The sequence below is a fragment of the Thermobia domestica genome, chromosome 4 (assembly GCF_964235325.1).
Source record: "Thermobia domestica chromosome 4, izTheDome1.hap1.1, whole genome shotgun sequence".
In the NCBI taxonomy this organism is placed as follows: Eukaryota; Metazoa; Arthropoda; class Insecta; order Zygentoma; family Lepismatidae; genus Thermobia; species Thermobia domestica.
Window position 1 is genome coordinate 208,444,182 of NC_137457.1, and position 15,704 is coordinate 208,459,885.

Sequence of the window (15,704 nt, forward strand, 5' to 3'; positions counted from 1 at the left end):
TTGGCTGCCACTGTCAAGCATAATCTTTGAACACCACACATAATCACACTAATATGGGGTAAATCGTTTTGGGAAAAGAGGGGGACTAATTCTAGGAGTACGAGTAGCAAAGGTCCTATTTGCTACCCTGCCAGCTAGTTCAAAGAAGTTCTACAATATCTGGCAATATGATTAGGTCCTTTGCGCCGACAGGTAAAAGGTCCCTTCCTGGAAGACTCATTAGTTTGGGATGAACCTGTATTCGATTGAGACAGGCTAGAGTCATTTTGGGGCACTTGGAAATTATTGTCACGATTATCATTCCTTCGCTGCCTATTATTTCTCGAAGAATGTTGTCTTTCATTATTTTTTCCATTACGTGACCTATTTCCATTGTTTTCGTTTCTACTGCTATCAGAAATAGTAGGAATCTGCAACGTTAACTTAGAGAATTCTTGCTGCACGAGTAAACGACCGTTTACGTCATTATTTTGCTGCATCTGCTCCCTTAGCGTGTCCATAACTCTTACAGCTGTTTCCTGTTTGTAAGCTGCGTCAGCAGATGTTACATAAGGATTGCTGTCTGCCGGCTTATTGCTGACCAAAGGCAGACTGAAGAAGCACAGAATTCTTTTGAATGAATTGATCTAATTCCTTCCTCTTCGTAAGCAAACGTGCTTTTTCTTCTAAGATTAGCTCATGAACGAGCTCTGAGAGGGTAGCGTAATCTTTCTTAATGACGGTGCGGAAATATTCGGGTTGAAGGCCCTCAATCTTATACTGAATCTGGGCCTTCTCTGGGGCGTCTGGATCTGACCTCAGGATAAGATCCTGCTTAGAATAAACATAGCCCATGACGCTTTAATCCGTGCCCTGTTCTCTAGCTCTCATCTAGGCAACGGTAAAATGAGGAATCGCACGATCTTTAAAAGTTTGGCGAACCCGCTCCTTAAATTGGTCATAAGACCATTGCGCAAATTCAGGTTTCGCTTCAATGGATGAATACCAATTTTCGGCCCCTCCCTTAAGTAGAGAGCCTAAGTTCAACTTTTTCCGTGCTCCAGTCCATCCAATAACCTCGGCAACCGTTTCATAATTCCATAAAAATCTATCTACGTCTTCGCCAAACCGTGCGTAAAATGGCTCGGGTCTAATGATCAAATTCATGTAATGAACAGGACCCTCACCTCCAGCGTTATTTCCGGCGGACGCCATGTCTATAGTATTTGAACTTAAAGAAATTGAAGACAAGCCAGAAATATCAGATAACCGTAATTGCTAACGTAAATTATGTAAATACTGACGCGTAACTTTGGCAGGCTTCGGAGATGAACACGCTGCTCGTTCAAAGTTAACAGTAGTACTAAGATCTAAAATTTCCTCAGTAGGCACACTTAATTTTTCATGTAAATATCGCAACATAGACACAAGATCTCTAAAAACTTGGGCGCACAACTAGACATCACATTGATACTAAAATACTAATGATAAATTGTAAAAATAATAAAATGCTAACGAAAATAGAGGTTGGCAAACCTTGTCTCAAAAAGGTTGAGTTCATTCTTTATTGGTGTTTTGAGGCAAAAATTTTCTGTCCAGTTTTGGGTATCTTCGGAAAAAAGTAAACCAGGTTCGAACCTCCAAGCCAGCCTTTGCAATCGGGAAAAAGTTTGCAGATGTGTTTTTCTTCTTTTAAATATAATAAGACGTTACCAAGTGTAGAAAAAAAGCAACATTGATTGAAATACTTAATGATACAATATGTATTTCGAAACCTTGTATTAATGTCAGCACATTCTTGTTTGCCATTTAGCTCTCCATACGTAATTAGACATTTAGATACGTTAAAGAATCTTTCCATATGTAAAAGAATGCTCAAAGTTAAGACATAGAACGTAATTATCGCCTCAAAAACAGAGTTTGTAGTGGATATGAATGTCATAATTTTCTTGAGAACAGTTACACATGTTTCGCTAGAAGCATGTTTCCGTAATAGTTATATATATATATATATATATATATATATATATATATATATATATATATATATAACATAATCATTGCAGAACATAGTAATTATTATGTTTAAAATATAACATCTGAGATAGGTAGGTATTCACAGCAGGTCGGTATTATATATGAGAATGTTAAGTACAAGTTAGGAAAATAGTTCAATAGCAATAAATAAATTATGTAGTGTATTTATTTGCAGCTATTTGTCATATGGAGGGTACTTCTCAATATTCATATTACAGCATATCATTTATGTTCTTGAAAAATTATTCGATGCATAAAGAGAGGGTATAAACAGAGAATCCAAAGTAGGAACGCTCGCAAGAAATTCATGAACCCCAAAGGTCACGTGAGCAGACTGGAATTGTCCTTATGAAGCATGCCACAGCAGAAAGTCTTTACATAGATTTTCAATTCAATTCCCGTTGGCGTAACTAGGATATTTTCCTAAGGGGGGCATGATCCATTAGTTCTGAAAAATTGGAAGAATGTTTTAGAAGACCTTGTTATGATGTTATATATAGTCTCCCTTACCCCGCACTCATTATCAACTCCAAGTTATTTAGTTCTAACACGACACTGTCATGTAACATTTCAGTGAAAATTCATTTTTTTAAATTAACTTAAAATTGTATATTCCCTATAATCTGGTGCTACTAAATAACTACCTAAAATCTACTCTAATTATGAAAACTCATAATGTTCTATTACTGTTTTACTCGAGCAATTCTGAGCGAAAATACATTATTCGTAAACGTTAACTGCCATGCTCTCAGTTTACTCTTACACAAGGGTAAGAGTGGGTCTGAAAAGATAGGGGGACGGTTGATGTCACGCCGTCTTCCGTGCCTATCTTTGCCCATTGCATTTTTTAGGAATTGGAGGGGCACCGTAGATAGTTTTGGAAGTGGGAGAAGGGTTTCCTCCTGTGTTCCCCTTTACTTTTACTCCTGCTCTTACATCTTTTAGAAACACAAATAAATATACAAGAAGTGACATAATTTAAAGTTATAACTTTTCAAAAATCAGTCATGGGCTATTCATTGTCGTTTACTAATGTTGCAGTTTAATTACATAAATTTTTGCGAACAAAGAAATGCAATAAATTTTTATACACAAAACATTTTTAACTGAAAAAAAAACAGAAACAATGGTATACAAAACAGTGGTAGAAATATAGTTGGCTAACTCCCGAACAACTTAAATATTTAAAAAATAAAATTAGAGTGAAGCAGATCAACAATACGAGAGGAGAAGACATGTAGACGGATTTGAGGGACCCGTTTTCCTATAAAAGATGTTTCTCATTATCTTTTCAATTAAATATTAAATTACACACCTTACAATTTTCAAGAGGACGTATGATAAGTGACCCTGATGGACAAGCAGATGTGATTGTAAAAATTAAAACAACAAACATTTAATGAAACAAAGATTCAACCAGCAGAATTGATTAATAATAATGTTGATCACAATATTTTAAGAGAGAGAGGAAATATATCAACACTTATGATATTCCTGAATTACATTATGAGCTTTTAAGCGTATTGTTGTAGTTACATCGTTAGCGTCAACCGTTGGGAAATATCATTACAGCCAGGGAACATTCACAAAGAGGTCCACCGGACCCGAACCCTCAAAAAATGTATATATATTTTTAATGATTGTGTTTTGTCTGTACCAAAGAGCACTCATGGAAAGTCCATCCAATTTGGATCGCATGAAATCCTAGTGACTTGACATACATATGTGCACTTCCTTAACAAAACTATACTTGACTTAACAGTGAAATTATTATTGGTTTATTTCCGACGAACAAAGAAAAACTTAAATATTTATATTGGCTAATCAGTAAGCGGAAGAATTTCTCTAGATTAGGGAAATGTCACTCAAACTACGAACACTGCTTGATACAATATCAGGTTATCAGGTACATATTTTTTTCTTTAGCATAGCACAAATACACTCCCTTTTCGAAAGCAAAATATAAAAATTGTTCATGTGGTGCACAACTTACGCTACTTGGAAATTATTTATGGTTTACTTGGACGCAGAATAACGTCATGTCTGTGTCTTGCAATATTGTACCCCTCCCAACTATCGACACTCTGAACAAAAATTTCTGGGTGCGCACCTGATTACAGTTTATAACTTAAGAATGTAACTACAAACTTCAGTTCATAAATAATACTAATACTAAGAAGAAGGAGGAAAAGCAACAAACGATACTGAATAGTGACTTTTGAATGGATATTATATGCGTAATTGCTTCAGTTTAGCAGTTCAAGAGTTCGGCTTCTTTTTTTCTTTACTTTCTGTTTTTTTAATGTATCTTAATAATTTGCTCTGAGAATCGTAACTGTTCAAATATTACTACAGTATGCTATAAATAAAATAATAACAATAAGACTGATTTATCACGCATATATAAACAAGAAAAAATTACTACGTCAATAAGTGAATTACTTGAAAGAATACAAAAATAATTTACATTAATGAAACTATCAAATAAAAAAAAAGTCGCATACAGCTCAAGTCGAAAGCTCACTATCACATTAGTCCAGGTATTTTATTACATTCAGGCACAAGACCATAGACCCATATTTTAAAAAAAAGTCGATGGGCGGACGAATATAGACACTATTAAACATGTCGAATGCAAGCATCATTAAAATTGTTATGCGTAAATTGAGGTAAATTAATAACATTATTTTCATCCAGTATAAAAATTCTGGGGAGGGTCAGCTTTGCTTCTAGGGGGGGCCGGCATCCCCTGGACCCTTTCTAGTTCCGCCTATGTCATTCCTGATATATGCTTTTGCAATGTGGAAGTGGTGATGCCTCGAGTCGCTCTCTCTCTCGCTCGCTCGCTCACTCTCTATTTATACAGAATATAAAAGTGGATGTATGTGTGTGTTTCAACATAATTCTGATATATCTAGAGCAATTTTAACTATACTTCTTACTGTCTGGAAAAGAGTACTGTCGGGATACGTATCAAAAATGCTAGAAACTTGTCGAAATTAGTATCGAATCCATAGTTTCGTGGTCGCTTAGATGATTAGTTCTACTTTCAATTCAAGTCGAATTAAGCTCCCATTAGCACCCAGAATGGTTACGTAGCGACATAAAAATATCGACGTCAACCGATATTAGAATCGAATCGTAAGTTTTCAGTGCCGCTAACAGTGCTGCATTTCCCATTAGTCCATATTAGTCCACATTTTACATTAGTCCCATTCCTAGAGGGCAACATATTTGCAGCGTGCGAAGTTTAAAACGAATAATATCTTAATTTTTTCCTAATGAAAAAAGTTAAAAATCAAGAGCAAATACACTATTTCATGAACAATCCTCTTTTACTATTGTAATATGTTTAATATTAGCGTTAGAAATCTAAAAATAATTCAGAACATGTTTCACATTTGTTATTTTTTGTTACGTAGTTGTAGCTGTAGCATCTAGTGAGTGGTATTTAATTGTAATAAATTCACTAATTAAGCATATTCGAATTAAGTTTTATTTTTAAGTTAAGGATGAAGGGGCGGAGAAATATGTAGTTATTGGGGACGACGAGAGCAAAAGTGCGTTGTAGTTATGTAGACCTTGAATTCTTTTGCTGTTTTATTTCGGTAATCCCCGGGAGAATATTGGGGTGAGACTGTGCTTTTGACAATTTGTTTTTGGCAATACACGGGAGAGTATTGGGTTATATTAGTTAGCCGGACATGGTGTTGATTTTGAATAATCGGACAAAGTGTTGGAAAATAGAAACAACAAATGAAGGATGTTACTATGTAGAAATAAATAATGTGTAATCGTGTTGATGTAGAAATGGAGCCATATAAGTGGCTGAAGTCTTTTTTATGTTAAGGAAAGTTAGAGCCAGTGTGGTAATTGATATTTTAGGGTTTATGAGCCAAGCGTGGCTGTTGATAATAAGGTCGAAGAGCCGAGAGTGGACACTGTTATGGTAGGTTGATGAGCCAAGAGTGGCTTTTGATATTTTAGTGGCTTATGGTAACGCTAAGTGGGATCATAGTTATTGTTATAGTTTTTGGGATTCAGAAGGCCCCTGTTTAATTGAGTGTATTGGTGTAAGTCAATTAAAGGTTGACAGTGAAAAGAAAATGGTATAATTCATTTGTAAACTCTAGTAGATTTGAGAAGTTAATTAAAGTAATACTTTGCTTCACTGAAGGTACCAAAAATAAACAAACCTAACAATTATAATACATATCCTTAGGGGGGAGTAGAAGTCCGAATTTTTGCGAAAAATTGAGTATCTCACAAGTCGTTGAACTAAGAGCTGAAGTTCAGCATATAACTCTTTATTAAAAATAAACAGCATATGTCCTGACATTTTTTTATTTTTTTATGAGCGGGGTGGGGGGCATTTTCTATATATTGGAAATTGGTAGTGGGTTGATTTGTAAAAATAATCGAAAACGTTTGATATTAGTTGAGAAAGAAATGAGTAATGAAAACTACAGTTCTTCGAATTTTATACCCACTGCTTTCTATTTATAATTGCAGAAGCTGGTGTTTAATGTATGGAGCGTTCAGAACATATGGCAATCATGCCATAAAGTTGAGAGAAAATGGCCATAAAATTGGTATTATGAACTTAATTACATGGGCATTTTCAATTAGTACGGCATGCTTAATTATATAAAAAATTAGTTTTTCTTTCTTTTTTACGTTCGTCTACTTTTCCTTGATTTGAGACTTTTAAATTTCATCCTATTTTCTACTGAAATGTGTATGTAAGGCAACAAAGAAATAATTATATATGATAAATTTAAATTCATTTTAATTCGGAAGATGAGAAACACTTTACCATTGTATATCTTAAAGGTCAGATCCACCAACATTATAATAGAGAGGTGCAATGAGCCATTGACGGTAGAAATTCCGACAGTGATAATTTCATTCCGACAGTGATAAACTCCGACAGTGATAAACTCCGATAAGTGATAATTTCATAGTCTTGTTTTATTACAAGTGTAACCTCTTTAATCAATGGAGAGAAGGACGTGGATCATGGGTCAGAGTTGATGACGATGGGTTTTGGTCGGTCGGAGTTGGTCGCAATGGTTCAGAGTAGTTTATAGTTGGTGGTAGGTCAGAGTGGATCACGATGGATGATGGGTCAGAGTGGGTCAATGGGTCATTTGGGTGTTGGGTGATAGTAGGTCATGTTGGGTCGTTGATCAAATTTTCATTAACCTACACCATCTCTGGTTAAAATTGTACTAAAGAGAAGAGGCACCGAAGATGTATGTCGGATATTATGCTCAAATTTTGCACATAGATAGTACCCCACCAGAAAGCAATAAATCTGAAATGGTTTCCATCTGAAATGGAAACCATCTCTGAAACTCGAGATGTAGCGGTTTGTCTGATTGGCTAAATTAAGACCTCAATGATTTATCCTTCAACAAGCAAGCTTTTTATGATCGTTTCCGTGGGGAAGTCAGAAGAACACGTGCCTAGTAATCGTAATATTGATAGTTCGCGTCCACCCCGGGGTATTTGTTTAGTGTTTTTGTGACTCACCTAAGTATAAACAAATCACAGATATAGGCAATTTACCATATTTTGGGAGAGTAATTTTGTGCTTCGTTGGCGTTTCATCACGTCTCTGCCAATGGTAGTAAAGTTTTCAAAATGGAACTGGTGCCACAGCTGATCGTCACTGCGGGACTACCAATTTTTGGCGAGAGGTCAATAGTTGACCATCTGTAGTCCACCGACGCTTACCGCTTAGAGTAATGAACGATGTCTTTGCCTTGTAAACTTCATGACTACCGAGTTATTATTATTTGTAGTAATAGTAGTATAATTGATAATAGAATAATTATATTGTCTATGTATTATCTCGGTAGGACTACACACAGGATTTGGCTCGTTTTGGTTCGACTCGACTCTAATCCGAGTCGAGTTGGAGGAAATTTTTCGCGCCGAGTCCTATAGTAGACCTCAAAGAGTTCTGTTTCGAGTCGAATCGAGTTTCAAAGAAAAGTCGCTCGTGCCCATTCCAACTAATGAGAGCTAATCGGAGTTAAGCGAAATCGAAAGTCACACTATTTCTCTAAGCGACTCCGAAAACTATGAATTCGACACTAATATCGATCATTTTCTATCATTCTTTTATGTGTATCCCCCTCTCATTCACCATAGGTAACCCAACAGCACTTTTTTTCAGACTATAAGATATGTGGTTAAAATTACTCTAGGCCAGTGGTTCTCGATCTAATTCCAATCACGATCCCCTTTTATCACATCCTCTTGCCAGCGACCCTTTTATAATTTGTGTTTTATAATAAGCTTGTATGGGATTTTTAACATACCTATTTCTATAATAGTAGAATCCATTTCTTGTTTATAGTGAACAGAGCCGTGGCATGGAAAATCAGCGCCCGGGGCGAGAGTATATGACGATGTCTCCGTACATATGAGTGAGGTAGACAGACTAACTGCGAAGCGCCACCATGGTTGGCACGAAGCTCAATACAATTTTCAAAGGTAAACCCTGCATTTCCTTGATTTTGAGCACATTTTATTACTTTTTCCTTCTATTTTATACATGTGCACATGAGTAACACACTTCCTCCGAAATTTGTGCCCCTTTTTTTCGGCGCCCGGCACTGACAGTGGATCAGTAACTGTAATATCTATATTCCCAATGACGAAGGTGTTGGTTCAAGATGGATGTTAAACTCCTTCATTGAAGAGGTAATTAACGTGTCTGATCTAAGCACACTACTTCTTGACCAAATAATCGAATGATCATGCGACAAGTCTTTGCAACTGGTTTTCTGTAACGAAGACTTGGACAAGTTCTGCCTGATGAGGAGAAAAGAATATCCTGGTCTGGTATCTGCTGCTTTAAAAGTGATAATTCCATTTGCTATTTTGTACCTGTGCGAAAGTGTGTGTGTGTGTTTTATTTCATGGTAAACATTAAAACAAAGACAAGAAATCGCTTATCAGTTGAAAATGGCTTGATAATGTTCGTCACGAAGATTGAACCGAGCATTGCTGTACTAGTGAAATTACACCATGCTTAGGTATCTCATTAGGTTTCAATTTTAATTGTATTTCCATGTGCAGGTTTTCTTCCTTGTGTATTTTTCTAGCATTTCTATATACAATTCTCATTAGTTTCATATCATACTCCTTTCATTTAAATTCATTTTTAAACAACTCTGCACCCTTTGAAAATGTTCAGTAGACTTATTTTTTATTGTGCTTTACAGTAGGCCTATGTATAAAAATAAAAGTATGCCTATCAGAACCAAATTCAAAATAATATTTAAAATAATTTCCGGTATTAGATTCTAACTATATTTATCTCTTCCGCTTATCTTCGCGACTCCCTAGGGGCCGCGACTCCCAGGTTGAGAAACCCTGCTCTAGGCATACATGAGTTATGTTGGAACATACATACATACACTTTTATATGTATAAATACGGATAAGAGAGGGTTGAGAGAGGGCGATTAAGTATTACCGCTGTCAATCTCTTCACTTTACTTTTGCGATTCGTAAATTTCTTACGTGACAGTTTGGGGCTAGCTACTTTTTTGTCTTGAACCACGATCCGATTTTCGATATGCTCCACCTAAATGCTGTAATGCGAATATTGAGAAGTTATCTGCGTATGAAAATAGCTGCAAATAAATACATTACATAACCTAATTATTGCTATTACACGATTTTCTTAATTTGTATTTAATATTCACATATAACATACCGACGTTCTGTCAATACCTCAGATGTTATATTTCAAAAATCAGTATTAATTATGTCGTGAAATGATATGAATATATATATTCAACTGATATATATATATATACAACTGATGAATTGTAATGTAACTATTTTACATAATTTTCATGCATTGAGGAAAGTAGAACATCATAAAAGAATCTCACCTGAACGGGTATCGAACTCACGATTTAAACGCTCGGGGTGTACCACTGAGCTAACATTACCGCTTTTCGGAATCTGCTTCTGAAATATAACTGAGCTCATACGTAAATGCTCTTTTCAGTATGGAAATCTCAATGACGAAACAAGAGTGTGAATACATAGTTTCGAAACATTGTATCATTAAGTATTTCAATCAATGTTCTTTTTTTCTACACTTAATACCATTTCAAAATGTCTTATTATATTTAACAGAAGGAAAAACATATCTCTACATTTTTTCCCGATTGCTAAGGTTGGCTTGGAGGTTCGAACCAGCAGCCTTAGTTTACTGTTTTCCGCAGATACTCGAAGTTGGACTTCGAAAGTGTTCGTCTCAAAACAACTATCATCATATCGCTCAATCTGTTTGGTATATGGTATATCTTTTTATACGTATAAAGTCAGTATAACAATTTATTCTTTAAACAGCTTTTCGTATGTATTAATATTACTATATAAAACTGTTTTTAATATTATTATTACGGTGCACCATTTTCAGATTTCTTTTGCGAGTGGTTGACCAAGTCGTTCCCCACAATAGGCGTGTCGTGCAAGTAACCAATCACACGTCAGGTACTAGCTTTTACCTATTGCTTCCTGCTCACAGCTCAGAACATTAGTAACTATGGATAGACGTACAGCAGTAATTGCTTTATGGGAGTTGGAAGGCTATTCTGCAACTGCAGCTAGCAGGCGAGTAGGTGTCCCGGCCTCTACAGGAAGGCGATGGATTCGGAAATATGGTGCTACAGGTCAGACTGGTAATTTACGATCTCCTGGTCGTCCGCATATGTCAACCGAAGCCGAAGATGCGAGATTAGTAAACGAAGCCCGGTTAGACCCACTAAGGACGTCTAGACAGCTAAGGGAAGATTCTCTCTTTCCTGGTAGTAAGCATACAGCTCTGCGAAGGCTTCGTCATGCTGGGTTACGTGGCTGTGTTGCTGCCGTGAAGGAAAAACTCTCAGATGACCACAAAATTTACCGTCTCGCGTTTGCACAGGCGAATGTGGGTCGCAATTGGGAAAACGTAGTTTTCTGAGATGAATCCATATTCACATCAAATGAGGGACGCCGTTTTGTGTATCGTCCGAGAGGCACCCGATATGACCCTGGATATGTGGCTGCTTGCAATCGCAGTGGCCATGTATCTATTTCATGTTGGGGATGGATTTCCAGTCGCGGAGCAGGACAGCTTCACAGAATTGAAGGACATCTGGAAAGTGCTCAGTACTTAGAATTATGAGTAATATCATGGTGCCATCTGTACGAGTATTTCAGCCTGATGGTGTAATTCAGTTCCAGCAAGACCAGTCGCCAATACATACTTCCCGTGTGGTCGAGGAATGGTTCGCAGGGCAGCCTGAGATTGATTTAATTGACTGGCCGCCTCGTAGAGCAGACCTCAATCCCATAGAAAATATGTGGGCAGAAGTGAAGCGTACTCTAAGGGACAGTTGGCCTGAGGCAGATCCACCAAGAACTCAGGATGACCTGTGGATCTTGTTTCCGGAGCATGGCTGGAGTTAGGGGAAGGAGATAGATTTGTCACCCATTTAATAGATTCCATGCCCAGAAGAATGGAGCGTGTAATAAATTCAGAAGGGTCTTGGACACAATATTAATGTACCCGCCTTAACTCCCGAAAACAGCCCTTTTCAGGGCTACCTAAACGCTTCTGAAAATATTTCTAGAAGTAAACCACTCCTTGTATCCGATTTCAGTGCAATTCTACTAACAAAAAAAAACGATAAATCGCTGCAGGCTTTGAACTCAAGACCTCTTCACTACCAAGCCCGTACTCTACTAGTGAGCTAACATGAACACGCAATCCAAACACGATTTTCAGTTTCTGGTATTCGATGACAATGATGCTCATATACTTTGCAAATGGTGTATTCAACTTGGGATATTCCGCAACACACACACACACACACATAAACAAAGCGAGAGAGAGAGAGAGAGAGAGATGTATATACAAAAGCATATTCAACGTACTCGAATGAGACTCTAAAACGACATTCCGTTCTAGAGAGAACTTGTGTTTCTTACCGTGACGTTAAGGGGATCGGGAAAAATTATGTGTCTTCAAGCAGGATCCGACTTTGGATACTCTGTTTATACACTTTCTATATCCGTAGGTATATACTGTATTTCATGAATGTAAAAACATGCTGTAATGAGAATATTGAGAAGTTACATCTGTATGACAAATAGCTGCAAATAAATACACTACCTAATTTATTTATTGCTATTGAACGATTTTCCTAACTTGTATTTAATATTCTCATATATAATACCGACCTGCTGTGAACATCTACCTACCTCAGATGTTATATTTTAAACATAATAATTACTATGTTCTGCAATGATTATGTGATATATATATACAACTGAGGTATTTTAATGTAATTATTTTATATAATTTTTCATACATTGCGGAAAATACTATTTCATAAAAAAATCACTCGTATGATCAGAATGGGAATCGAACTCGTAACCTTAAGATTTGAAATCTGACACCTTACCAGTGAGCTAACGCAAGGATTTACGGAAACATGCTTCTAGCGAAACATGTATAACGTTTCTCAAAATAATTATGACATTCATATCCAGTACAAACGCTGTTTTTCTTCTACTTTGACTTCTATTTTAGTACTCAGGCGATAATTATGTTCTATGTCTTAACTTTGAGCATTCTTTTACATATGGAAAGATTCTTTAACGTATCTAAATGTCCCATTACGTATGGAGAGCTAAATGACAAACAAGAATGTGCTGACATTAATACAAGGTTTCGAAATATTGTATCATTAAGTATTTCAATCAATGTTGCTTTTTTTCTACACTTGGTAACAAGTCTTATTATATTTAAAAGAAGAAAAACACATCTGCAAACTTTTTCCCGATCGCAAAGGCTGGCTTGGAGGTTCGAACCTGGTTTACTTTTTTCCGAAGATACCCGAAGCTGGACATAGAAAATTTTTGCCTCAAAACACCAATAAAGAATGCGCTGAACCTTTTTGAGACAAGGTGTACATGGAAAAACGCACTATCCTTCAAAGGAAGTAAACAGAACATTTCGCCAGAAAACAAAAATCAGGCACACGAAAAAAAGAAAAACATAGCTGAGCTACTTTCCACTTGAGCAGAACCTCTCAGACTCTAGCGCTACTTCTCCCCTTAACGAGGAATTCGGATCGGTCAAAATTCCATCTGACTGCAATAAACTCCGTGCGCGGACTCGACCAATAGGCCTCAACGCTAGAGTAGTACTTTCGCTCGAAAAAGACACACGAAAGCAGCACTCAGAATAGGGTGAAACCCTCCTCATACAGTACTACGCCCTTAGCAAGGTTCGGCTCGTGGTACGTCCATACCTCCGCAATAAACCTCGCTTAGACTCGGCAATAGGATGCCTCATTGCACAACTAGTGAAATGCTGATAGACCCAACTGAAAGAGCTTATTGACCTCCACTCTGGTGAAACCATCCGTCTGTTGCAGAGATACGCCCAATAACTGGTCTCGATCGGGGTGCGTGTGCTACACTCTCGCAAAAGATCCAGCCTAGACTTGGCACCGAGTTGCTTGCTCAAACAACAGCCATTGGCCAATAAAGAAACCAAGTATCATGCACATAAGAGAAAAAAAGAAACATGCATTAAAAGAAGAGGCTAAATTAGAAAAGCAAATCTCTACGATGAAAAGCCCTAGTTGGGGTAGAAAAACCAGATCTCCACCATGAAAAAGCAACATCTCCACCATGAAAAGGGTGTGTGAGAGGGAGGAAAATGACAAAGAAAACTCCACGTTCACACAAGCCGTGAGAAAAAGTATTGGGGATATTAGCTCAAGATAGGTACCAGGTTCGGACGGCTGTCCTTTGAAGAGAATGCTCAATCATGTGAAATGAATATAAAAGTAGGTTTTCAAAAAAGAGAGAGACAGGGTGTAGGAAAGAGGTTAGGAAAACGAAAGGAATACCTCCATATTGACGTCTGGGCTCAAATGCTGGTGTCCACTGGCTCGGCTCCTCAGGCTCTGTCGATGGGTCCGGACTCACAGCAACGGCGGGTCCTCTCTTCCAAGCGAAGTGTCAGTCTTCAGGAAGGAGTCCAACAGCAACTCCTTTACGACTTCGACCGCGACTTCCCAGAGCGGAAGTATTCGGCCGTATTTAAGTACGAGCGCAAGGCTCGGCGACTATTACAAGTGAGCTTAGGTGCGAGTACCAGACGTCACCAGAGGTGCGGTGGGAGGTTGTGGGAGGAGTCAGGATGGTGTCTCTCAAGATTTATTACAAAACAAATACATAAATCACATCACAGTCATACAATGCTGAATCAGCGAAAAATAGTTCAGTCGGTTAGCATCTCTTCAGAATACTAGTCCAGAATGCGTTCATATCTGGTAGCGTAACATAAAAACATAATGAAAGGTCTCTGACCTTTTCCAAAATGCACTAGGACACACAAAACACGAATAGCACAAACAAAAATAGGTAGCCCATATCATTTTTGCTGGCAAAACAAATATCTGTAAAATCAATAAATCTATAATGAACCAATCACATCAGTCTTGGATGTGGGCTCCTACACAAACACACAGATTCCTTTACAATATATAAGCAGGAGGTTGATAGCCTTTCCTAAATTCTCTGATCTCCTTATACTTGTCCCGAATGTTTTTATTTTTACTATTATCTTCAAGTTCCTTAATTTTAGCTTTCAGAAAATCGTGTTTTTTATTCAAAAAGTTTTGGAAGTTTTCCGCCTGATATCTGCGAAATATTTTGTAGTTATTTCATTGGGATTTGTAGCCAGCATAATTTTGCCTCTTTTCTCTTCTCTGCTAGTTTTATGAATTTCTCGTCGAACCATGGTTTGTTCCTACTTATTTCCCCATGTCCCAAATTTTCTTCTGCTGAACTTTTAATGCTTTCTCTTATTTCAATCCAGGTATCCTCAACACTAGTGCACTCCGAATCTTCTAAAGCCGGGAATCTATTCATTACTTCAATCTGGTATTCCTCTCTTACATTGCTCTCTTCTAATTTCTTTAAATTGATCTCTCCGTTTCCGGACAATGAGTATAGATTTATTCAACGATAATCTCTCTCGTATTATCCCTGCTACCATTTAGTGATCAGTGTCACAATCAGCCCCGCCTGTATATATATAACCAATCAGGAGACTGCCAACTAGAGTCGAACAATTTGTCCATGCAAACCAGATCCCGCAGTAAGATTTCCGGCGCCGGGCACAAGCATCTCTCCGCCTGATTTTCGACCGCTACAAGCAAAACCAGAGTCATTCACCAAAAGAAAACAAATTGAGTTAGAAAGTAATTTGTTGCTTTAAAATACGATCTAAGGCCTTATATTTCCCTCGTATAAAGCTTTATTGAAACAGTCGGCATACAGTCGGAAGACGACTGCATACAGACACTGCCGGCAATTTCTTGTAAAACGACGTCGCCAGGACGTAGGCGAAAGTATCAATATCGCATACCACCTTCAACGAGTCGAATTTTGGAAAATGAATAAAGCCTCTATGTTCTCTAATGATGAAGTAAAAATTGAAACTGCCGAAGTTTTTTCACGTGGCTGGACGCTACCACATGAAGAAGTCACGGTCGGAAAGAGGGAGTGTCGCCATCGATTTTATCGGGCCGCTGGAGGCAGCCGGTGTAACAGGGATTTTTTACCCCTGGAAAGCTTTACTTCCTGGAAATC